At 38.7% G+C, this 11,434-nt stretch overlaps 1 long non-coding RNA gene across 1 annotated transcript in view; it reads right to left on the bottom strand.

Moving 5' to 3' along the window:
* The window catches only part of LOC109843544, a 4,987-nt gene continuing 4,784 nt past the window's right edge, over nucleotides 11,232–11,434 (bottom strand). Inside the window, exon 3 of the long non-coding RNA XR_002247714.1 lies at nucleotides 11,232–11,374. This is a non-coding gene — a long non-coding RNA (uncharacterized LOC109843544). The remainder of the gene's footprint in view (nucleotides 11,375–11,434) is intronic.

Below are 11,434 nucleotides of genomic sequence, written 5' to 3'. Positions count from 1 at the left end.
TCACTCCTCTGTACTCGGCCAAAATGTCCAATCTACGCTTCTCCCACAATATAAATATAGGTACTATTCACCTTTACGGGGGAGGGGGGGTTTTTCTTTTTTCCAAAAAAGAGAAGGAGAACTCTTAAGTTCTGCTTCTTCTTCCACTCAAGTTTATCGTCTAACTTGATTATCAGCTGTACAATGGGAAAACCTATCCCCGTCCTCTCACGGATTTTTACATGTGCAGATTCCTCAGCTCCCCAATTCAAGAACCAGACATAAATTCAGAGAAGGAGGTGGTCCCCTCATCAATCTCCTTTACCTCATCAAAATCGATCATATCTTGGATTCAATTGATATAACTGACTGTATGATCATATAAACCATCAACAATAGGGGTATGATTTGAGCAAGCGAAAGGAAAAGTGTGCTGGATGAGTGAAGGAAAGTAAGCTTCGAAGTCAGAGGAAATAAGGAATCTATCTAGACGGGCTAAGGATCGGTTTTCTCTCATGTTGGACCAAGTAAATTGATGACCACTATGAAAGCACCCTAGAGGAAGGTGAATTGGGTTTATGCTAATCTAATCCGCTATTAATGCCAATTTAAAACTAATTAACAAATATCCTAGCAAATATGATATGTTACAAGATATATGCAAGGATAACCAATTAACACAAGGGTGAAATAAATATAAACAAGATAAAAAAAGATAGTGGGTAATATAAACAAAGAGCAATTGACAATGACGATATAAAAATAAGCACGAATGTAAAAGAACGCCAATGACAAACACAAACAAACGATATGATCACGGAGTTCGATCAACCACTTGACCTATGTCTCCTCTCCTCAACGCGAGGAGATCGCTACTATCACAACCGGGTTTTTGATGCTCACCCGAATAACATTTACACCTCACACTTGATTTTCTAGCTCACCGAAAACTTTACAATCCATACTCTTGCAATCCCACTCTACACCCTCTAAGTGTTGATCTCTATCCCGTGTCCTTCCTCAAGTGCTCGGATTACAACCTCTCCCTATGCTTTACTACTGATGCCACTCCTCTTGAAACCGACCCCGTCTCTCACCACACACTCCTCTCAATGTACAAGTGTATTACAAAGTGATCTACACAATGAAGGCTCTAGTACAAATGTTTGTTCCCTTAATAATAGATGAGAACACAATTATAGCTCACTCTCAATGTCACAAACTCACAATCCAAAATTATACTATGTATGAAATACTATATGCTCAATAGGTTGTGTGTGAACAAAGAGTATAATCAACAAACTAAACTCAATATAAATCTAGCTCAATGAAAATGATGATCAACGATAAATATATATAAAGCTAAAAATTGAGTTTAGGAAAACTTCTCTAAATAACAAGATGGAGAGATGTGAAATTAAAGCCCAAAACACCAAAGGATGATCTTCTCCTCTTGTGAAACTTTCTTCACTTGAAAACCAAACATTAAACACACTTAAAACAAATTAAAACACTTGTAAACTTGTTTTGAAACTCTCATAAACATCCATGAGAAACAATAAAAGTTGAGGGCTTTTTATAGCCTCTTAAAACCAGCCAAAAACCCACAAAAACAAAAACTAGCTGTTACTAGCCGTTATAGGCTGAAAAGACCAAAATACCTCAAAAGCTAACATTCTGGTTGTGTGTGAACAAAGAGTATAATCAACAAACTAAACTCAATATAAATCTAGCTCAATGAAAATGATGATCAACGATAAATATATATGAAGCTAGAAATTGAGTTTAGGAAAACTTCTCTAAATAACAAGATGGAGAGATGTGAAATTAAAGCCCAAAACACCAAAGGATGATCTTCTCCTCTTGTGAAACTTTCTTCACTTGAAAACCAAACATTAAACACACTTAAAACAAATTAAAACACTTGTAAACTTGTTTTGAAACTCTCATAAACATCCATGATAAATAATAAAAGTTGAGGGCTTTTTATAGCCTCTTAAAACCAGCCAAAAACCCACAAAAACAAAAACTAGCTGTTACTAGCCGTTATAGGCTGAAAAGACCAAAATACCTCAAAAGCTAACATTCTGAAAATTTACGTATCTGGTTTTGTAAAATCAATTAAAAATAGTAAATCAACTCTAAAAATAATAAAATTTTGAGGAAAGTTTATAGACATGTATGTGAACATGTTAGAGAAAGAGGTTTTGAAATATCAATTCCCAGTTGAGAGAAATAATTATTTGAACACATATATTATAGATTCTAAAAACTACTAAAATACCCGATTTTTTAAAATCAATTCAGCATAGTAAATCAACTCCAAAATTGATAAAAGTTTGGAAAATGTTTGTAAACATATAATAGAATAGGTTAGAAAAATAATTTCTCAAACTGCATTTCCCATTTGTGAGATATAATTTATTTTGTAAACCATTCAAAATATGAAAATATATTTATATAAGTGTTGTTAACTTTTCATGTTTATGTGGCTAAACACATTGTTTACCAAATTCAAAAATGATAAATATAAAACATATATGTATATATATAAATAAATATATTTGTTTCATATTTATATAAACTTGAAAACTATAAAACCAAAATGTGTATGTGTGTATATTATTGAGCTTAAAGTATCAAACACACATAATATAACACCTAAACTACTTACTCAAGCTTGATTGATCTTCAATATGCTCTTCTTGGTAAACTTTGCGGATGAAGCTTAAACTTGAATCTTTAACTTGAATTGCATTGCTTCACTTTACTATTTCCGCCAACCTCCATTTGATATGATCGTTATGGCGCAATTCCATCCAACCACCGACAATCATTGTTTGTCTAGAATAAATAAGAAAATACAAATACTAAAGAAACAATATTAGTCATAAATTATTTGTTAAAACATTATCAAAACAAAAAGGCCAACACGCTAAGGGGAATATCCATGAGAGAAAGTGAATTAACTAAGTAGTTGAAGGATTGAATATCTCTCGATGACCCTGACCTACCTCTTCTTTCCCCACTATTAAGAGTCACAATGAAATCTCCAAAAACAACTCATGGCCCTGAGAATACTTGCCTAATTCTATCAATCTCCCACCAATAAACTAATATGTCTTCTTTATCATAAGAGGTGTAAACAGAAGTAGCAATGAATTTCCATCTTGATGGAATATGGAGAAGAACTGTTGTGATAGAGAAGATGTCGACAAAAGAACCTAGACAATTAAAAAGGTTATTGTTCCAACTTAGAAGTACACCACCCCTAGTATCTATTGCATATAAACTAATCCATTCATTAAATATGTGCCCACCCATGGCATTCAAGGTTCCAGTTCTACGAGCTAAGAGTTTGAATTCTTGGAAACCCACTATGTCAACCCCGGAATAATAGATGTGGCCTCTAACTAATCTCCTTTTTAGGGGGTCATTAAGACCTATAATGTTCCATGATCCTATCTTCATGAAAACTTATAAGATCAAACAACCACACCATGATGGGGAGTGGGCTAATTTTCCAATTCTCCCCTTGCCAAGGCAAGGTTCTGCAACTTAGCTGGGCCCTCATCAGATAAAGACACTTGTATATCACAGTTTGCAGCAACATTAATTAAAGAATCAGGAATAAAGGAGTTAACTGGACAAATGGATGTGGAAGAGGAAGACTGACCCTTCTTGACAGAGGATGCAGAACCCATCTTGTAGGCAACCAAGCATCGATGGAGAGGTTTATGGGCTAGAGATCTAGTTGTCGGCTTCCTCCTCCTGCAAGCCATCTCAAATCCTTAAGGGGAGGCCAAGGAGGAGGAGAAATCAATTTGACGAGTTGAGCTGGAGATGGTGATAGGGTTAACTAGATCTACTAAAATGAGGGGTGCTGGAGCAGGGATCAGAGGCTGAGAATGTCCATATAGTGGGCTGGTAGTAAAAGGCCCCAAAAGGACTAAAGCTTTGGCACTAACTTGGCACCAATAGATCCTATCTAGTAACAAAATTTTGCCCTCACATGTGACTTCCACTTTGTCCTAGGATGGTTGGGACAATAAAGAATTTTAGATTAGCTTAGCATTATCCTACCTATTATATTACACATTTCAAAGTTAAAGATAATATCGACTCCTATATTGTTTAGCCTACACACAATATTCTATTCGCATTGATGTTTGAAACGTTTGAGCTTCTTTAAAATTGACAGTGAATCATGTACTCCACTCTTATTTGCCAATATAAGGTCCAACCTTCAAGAATCCAATCGATCTGCTTTTTGTAATATATATATATATAATATATTGATTGAATACTCTTCTTGTTATATATATATAATATATATATATATATACATATATATATATATATATATATATATATATATATATATATATATATATATATATATATATAATATATATATAATATATCGATGATAATATTCTTCTTGTGTTATTATGTACTACTTAAACCAAGTTGAAGGTGAAAGTGAAACATGCATTTTCCAGTTTCCTCAATGTGTGATTTCATATGGAATTTCCTCTATGATTATTTTTATGGGTGAGAATGAAGCACACAAGCATAGCATACCGAACAAAGTGAAAAAAAAACTTTTCCCTTATCCTGAAGGGCACAGTTTTTGCAGAGAAATTCGAAGAAGTTAGGTCTATTTAGACGGTGACTGCAATGGCTACTATTAAGACTATCCAACTAGCTAGAGATTGAATACAGATGGGATAGTAATAGATGTGGATGAGAGAAGTGTTTTCAAAGAATTGAAAAAAGGGGCAAAAGACATTTTGACATATATGTGAAAGAGGTTCTAACACTGGCTACAAACTTCTTGAGTTGTGTTTTTCATATACAGCCAAAGTTACAAATAGATCAACTCTCACTATCATTCAATTTGTCCTTTTTATGGCATATGCTCTCTCTTTAGGCTAAGAGCACCCCTTAACTTGTTCTTCCTTGTTTAGGTAATCAACCTTGATCCTCTTTATAATTAATAAGAGTAGTGATAAATAGACAACTTTTTTCCTACTACTTTAGCACTATAAGAAACAAAAGAGCAGAGCCATGATGACTCATCATTTCTTTTTTTACAAGTTGCAAGGAAGGACCTCATTCCTTTATTTCTTATAGTGCCAACGTAGTAACAAAATTATAGTACATTTATCTTTTTCCAATTTATAAAGTTCTATTTTTCATTAAAAAAGATAATAAATTCATTATATACTTGTTCAGGTCTTGGCCCTCATTATAAGATGTAACCAAATTCTTTTCTTTTTAAAGAAGAGAAAAAGGGGGAAAAGTTTTAATAGCAAGGGCGAGGTTGTTAGAAACAGAGCAAATTAAGAGAAAATAGTGTATATATTCATTGAATTGTAGTCTATATGTACAATGTAAGTACAATTGTTCTACTGCTATACCCGATATGGGACTAAACAAGAACTATGTATGCAATATTTAACATTTCATGTCAAACTGCAATTGGTTTAACCAATGGTAGTTTGTCAAGAAGAAATAAATGCCACTATATGGTATGAGCTTTGGTGAATAGATCTGCTAGTTGAAGATCAGTATGCACATGGGGGAGAGTGCCAGCCAGAAGATGATGACAAGTGAAGTGACAATCAATCTCTATGTGCTTCGTACATTCATAAAATATGGGATTGCTGGCAATTTTGATGGCGCTAATGTTGTCACAATGAAGAGGAGTTGCCATTGTGGAAGACGCACCCATGTCAAGAAAGAGTCGTCGTAGCCAAACTATCTTTGCGGTAGTAGACGCCATTGCGCAATATTTTGATTCTGCACTGGAGCAAGAGACAACATCCTGTTTCCTGAATTTCCAAGAGATGAGAGAGTCACCTAGGAAGATACAGTAGCCGGTGGTTCATCGGCGATATGTGGTGTCATCTTCCCAGTCAGCATCACTATAGGAACGAATGATGAGTGATGATGATGCTGAGAATAATAATGCTCTGCTTGGCGTCTTACGAATGTAGTGAAGAATTAGAAGCAGTGCTGATTGATGAGAAAAGTGAGGTGCATCGACAAATTGACTGAGGACATGAACCACATGAGAGGTGTCAGGTCTGATGATGGTGATATAGACCAAGCTACCCACAAGATCTCTATATTTAGTTGCATCAGTTAGTGGATCACCATTGGTAGCATTGAATTTGACATTAAGTTCGAGGGGTGTCCGAGCTGGTTTGGAATCTGTTAGCCCTGTACGATTGATGATGTCGGTGGCAAATTTTTGTTGAGATAAATGGTAGTCACATGGTGTTTGATTGATCACCAATCTGATGAAGTAATGTAGGTTGCCTAGGTCTTTCATTTCGAACTCTCATTGAAGGTGAGATTTGATATGGTTGATGGTTGATGGATTATCACCAATAATGATCATGTCGTCAACATATAGGAGGAGGATGGCGCGTTGGCTGTTTGAGGAGGAGATGAACATTGCTGGATCATTTTCACTTGGAAGAAAACTAGTTGGTTGCATAACCTATGTGAATTTGGCGAACCATGCACAGGGTGCCTGTTTGAGGCCATAGAGATCTCAGCGAAGGTGACAAACAAGGTCTTAGGAGTGAGGGAGTCTAGGTGGTGGGGTCACGTAGATATCCTCAGTGATGTTTCCATGCAAAATAGTATTTTTAACATCCATTTGGTATAATGGTCATTGTCGGGAAGCGGCAATGGTGAGCAGTGTAGTGGTCAATTTAGCAACTGGGACAAAGGACTCCTCATAGTCCACCCTATATTGTTGTAGAAAGCCTCGAGCGACTAACCGAACCTGGTAACACTTATGGTTCTGTCAGCTTTAGTCTTGACCTTGTAGGTCCATTTACAGCTGATAGGGGTCTTTCAAGAAGGAAGGGTGGTAAGATCCCATGCATGAGTTTTCTGGAGAGCGGTAAGTTTGTCGTGCATTGCATGTTGCCACTCAGGGTGTTTAACTACATCATGGTAAGAATGGGGTTCCACATAATCTGACGTTATCATAATGTCTATGTGAAAGGCAATGGAGGTGAAGTTGGGATCATGGTATTTGTCCGGTGATTGGCGATCTCAGGAGGGATATCTTAGCTCAGGTAAGACGTTAGTAGTGAGTGGTTCATATTCAATCGAAATTGGTGAAGAGGTTGATTGATCCAATGCAGCATGATGTGGGTCAGGACTGGCCACTTGCTCGGTGGGAGGTCTAATTTCTGGACGTAGTTGTGGAGTGGTTTGTGGTGCCAGAGGGTAGGGTTTGTCATGATCAAGAAATATGAGATCTATGGGTATGGATGTCGGTGAAGGTACAGGTGGGGAAGGTAGGGCGTAGTATGGAAGATGTTCAAAGAAGGCGACGTGGGGAAAGATGCGGAGCCAATTAGAATAAGGGTCATAGCAGTGATAGCCTTTTATGATGGAAACTGTATCGAAGGAATATTCACAAAATAGATCGAGGTGAAAGTTTGTTGCACTCTAAAGATGAAAGTTAAACGAAGCATGTGCAGCCAAAAACTCGAAGGTGAGAGTAGTTTGCTGGTGTTTGGTATAGTTGTTGAAAGGGTGCAAGGTTGAAAGGGTGTGAGGCCTTTTAGAGTGGTGGAGGGGGTGCGATTGATGAGACAAACACTCGTGAGGATAGCTTCTGACCAAAACTGAACGGGTATAGATGTAGATAATAGAAGTGATCTAGTGGTTTAAGGATATGTAGGTGACAATTTTTAGCTACACCGTATTGTTGGTGAGCATATGGGCAAGAGAATTAAGAGAGAGTTCCCTGAGAGGCAAGGTATTATGTGAAGCGATGGGATGTATATTCTCCCATGAGTCGGAGCATAAGGTTTTGATGTGGGAGAAGAATTAGGTGAGGATCATAGTGGCAAAGTTTTTATAAATGTCATAAAGCATCAGATTTATGTTTCATCAGGTAGGGGGTGATCATCAATTAATATTATGTAGTAGTGATTGTCACCACGAGATGGACCCCAAATGTCAATATGAATGAGGCCAAAAGGTGCAGAAGCGAGTTGATTGCTTATTTGAAAAGGTTAGCCCTAGTGTTTTGCCAATTTGCAACCAGTACAGGTTGACAATGCATCAGTAGGAAATTTTCCTAATTTGCCAAATGTGGAGGATCTGAAGACTAGGTAAAGATAGATGACCAAGGCGATGATGCTGGAGGTCGCAGGTGGTTGGTTTAGAGTTAAGGAGGCAAATGACAGAGGCAATAGAACTGGGAAGGATGAGCTTGTCCATGTAGTATAGGCCACTGATATTACGGCCAGTCGCAATCATTTGTCCCGTGCAAGAATCTTGTATAAGACAAGATGAAGCGGTGAAGGTAGCAATATAGTTATGCGAGGTGATTTGCGAGACTGAGAGTAAATTCATATTGACATTAGGGACATGGTGTACGTTGGGGAACGAGAATTGAGGCTTAATATGCAGGTGACCTACAGAGGTCTGGGTAGGTGTCATCGGTTGTGCCATGGCTGTAGGAGGTAGGGGTGTTTGGTTATGGATGTGTGTTTGTGATAACGTAAGATGATATGTAGCACCCGAATCTAAAACCCATGAGTTAGTCTTTGTACCTGATTGAGTGACATACGAAGTAGCAGCTGAGCCTGTGTTAGATGAGGGAGCGGATGGATGTGGTGCCTGCAGGAGATCAGTGTAGGATGATGGTGTTAGATGTGGAGGGAATCTCAGTGATGGTTGCCTAAGGCATTGGGGCGATAGTGTTAGGGAAGGTGTTTTAGCTAATCTCACGCGACACTTGTCCATAGAATGTCCGCAGAGTTTGTGAATGTCACACCATTGTTTACGTGCGGATCTGGGGCCAAATTGTAGTTGTCTAGTCGACGAGGTGTACTGTCGATAGGGATAACCACTGTGAGTAGTTGAGCGTGAGGTGGTGGTGTGGACAGACCTCGAACTGATGGGAAGAGTGGTGAAGACGTATCTCCTCAGCCTGTAACTCTATGACAGTCGTTTCAAGAGTGGGTCTAGGTGACCACTGAATGATTTTGCTGTGAACGGATTCAAACTCCGGTCAGATTTTTATCAGGAACTAAAGGAGACATTGCTTATCTCTGTTGTTGTGGTAAATAGTCCTGGAAGATAGGTCACTAAGGGGTGTTTCAAGGGCTACAAGTTGTTCTCAGATATCAACGATGTGGGTATAGAACTTGCGGATCGAGCAATCACCCTGTGTAACCGTAGAGATCTCCTGGTATAGTTGGAACTCTCGGGCGTCATCTAACTGTGTGTAAAGGTGCTGCAAGTATTCCTAGAGGGATATGACAGTGTCAAATTATGCGAGCTGAAGTTGAATGGAAGGTGAGACGGACTGTACGATTGGGGTACCGGCGGAATTGACTCGGGATTATCCCTTGTCGATGCCCTTTTGCTGGTCATATTGGTGGTGATCCTCGGAAATTCTCCGTCTTCAATTACCCTTCTTCTTTGTCGGAAGTGCCTAGACCTTGGTCTTGGCGTTTCGGTACTAAGCCTTTCGAACACTGAAATTCGCTCGGGGACTGCCTTGATCTTTAGCAAGGGTCCAAGCCATAAGAGCAGACTCATAAGAGGAGAGGGCAACCATATCCTTGGTGAGATTGCCGATAGAAAGTGGTTGAGTTGTAGGTTTAGAAGTGTCATCAATGTGTCCCCAAAGCCCACGACTACGGAGAATGACTCGTAGGGAGTAGGACCAGAGATGGTAGCTATCACCGTCGAGTTTTACGTCAATGAATTGTTGATGGATGTGCATCTCGAGCGTCATCATGACGGAGGCCAACTTATCACTTATCTCATATATTTTATTAACGAATAGTCGTAAGAGGAAGCTAAGTGATTATCTTAAAATTGATTAAGCTAAATGATTAGTTGAAGATCTAGTTTGTAGGCCAAATACGTGGCGCAAGATCTATGACGATCTAGTTGGTAGGCCAAATAAATAGCGAAAATCTATGAAGATCTAGGTTGTAAGCCAAAAGAATGACGCAAGATCTATGATGATCTAGTTGGAAGACAAATGATTGGCTTTGAGCGATGAAGATCTATGAAGATCTTTTTTTTAATGGATGATGAGGTAGGGCGCTGTTGGTCGACCACTGGTGCAGAATCGGTGCACGTGGTGCGACGGTGGTGCAAACTTGTTGCACGTGGTGGTGTTTTGGTTCTGTTGGTTGAGCCCTAGTCAAGATCTGATGCACGTCGTGCGGTGATGGTGCAGAACTGTTGCACGATGGTGCTGTTTTGGCTCAGTCGGTCGAGCCCTGGTGCGGATCTGATGCACGTCGTGTAGCAGTAGCTGCAGATCCAATGCATGTTAGTATAGTGGTGAGTGCAGATCTGAATACACGTCATGGCGGTGGTGCAAATCTAATGCACAATGGTGCTATTTTAGCTCAGTTGGTCGAGCCACGTTGTAGATCTGGTACACGAGAAGTGGCGTGGATGGCTGAGATATTGGCCACTAGCAGCTAGGGTTACGATCTAAGGTTTGGGGATGGGGTTGTGGCTAGGTTATAGGCTAGGGCTTTGGGGAAGATAGTGAAGTGCGTGTTTAGATTTGTGGGGTTAGGATTTGAGGAAGAAATTAATTGAATGGCTCTGATACCATGCTAGAAACAGATCAAATTAGGAGAAAAGAATATATTTATTCATTGACATTGTAGTCTATATCTACAACATAAGTAGGATTGTTCTACTGCTCTACCTGATATGGGACTAAGCAAGAACTATGTATGCAATATTTAACAGTGTGAACCTAATTCCTGGCTATTGCCAGACACTTTAAAGAAAAGGTGTATATTAGAGCCGCCAAAATCTATCTTTTAAGAGAAAATCCCTCCTAAAAATGCCTCGAGTTTAACAAAAATTATACAAGTAGGTAAAGTTCCTCTCTGTAGATATTATACCCACATTTGCACTGTCACAGGAGTATAAGCTTGTAACTCGAGGCGTTGCAACTGAAACATCTCGAGTCAACTGCAATCATTTGATATGTGGTTCGTGTTGACTATAGATGTGGTCACAACCGCAGTGGTAGCAATTCATCCATGTTGCGACATGCAACATGCAAAGATTTCGACATAAGTTGCAGTTACTACCTCTTTGAGCCGTAAATGAGGTTTAACTGCAACCAGTCACCAAATAAGCAGAAAAAAAGCTAAATCCCAAACACCTGCAACTACAGTCACAACTACAAATTAATACAGAATTTTAAAAGTAAATCAAACAACTGCAACAATAACTATGTGCGACAATAATTGAAACTGTAGTTACATATAGCTGACATTTGCATCCAGTTGCACTTGCAATGAACCAAACAAACATATAGCTGACATTTGCATCCAGTTGCACTTGCAATGAACCAAACATAGCCCTAAAAGTTCAGGCAGGTCAAACACAAAATCATTTGTAGCACAAAGACAAATCACTAATA

This window comes from Asparagus officinalis, chromosome 5 (genome assembly GCF_001876935.1).
Source record: "Asparagus officinalis chromosome 5, Aspof.V1, whole genome shotgun sequence".
In the NCBI taxonomy this organism is placed as follows: Eukaryota; Viridiplantae; Streptophyta; class Magnoliopsida; order Asparagales; family Asparagaceae; genus Asparagus; species Asparagus officinalis.
The sequence above is the reverse complement of the archived record's forward strand: the minus strand, read 5'-3'. Positions and strand labels throughout refer to the sequence as shown.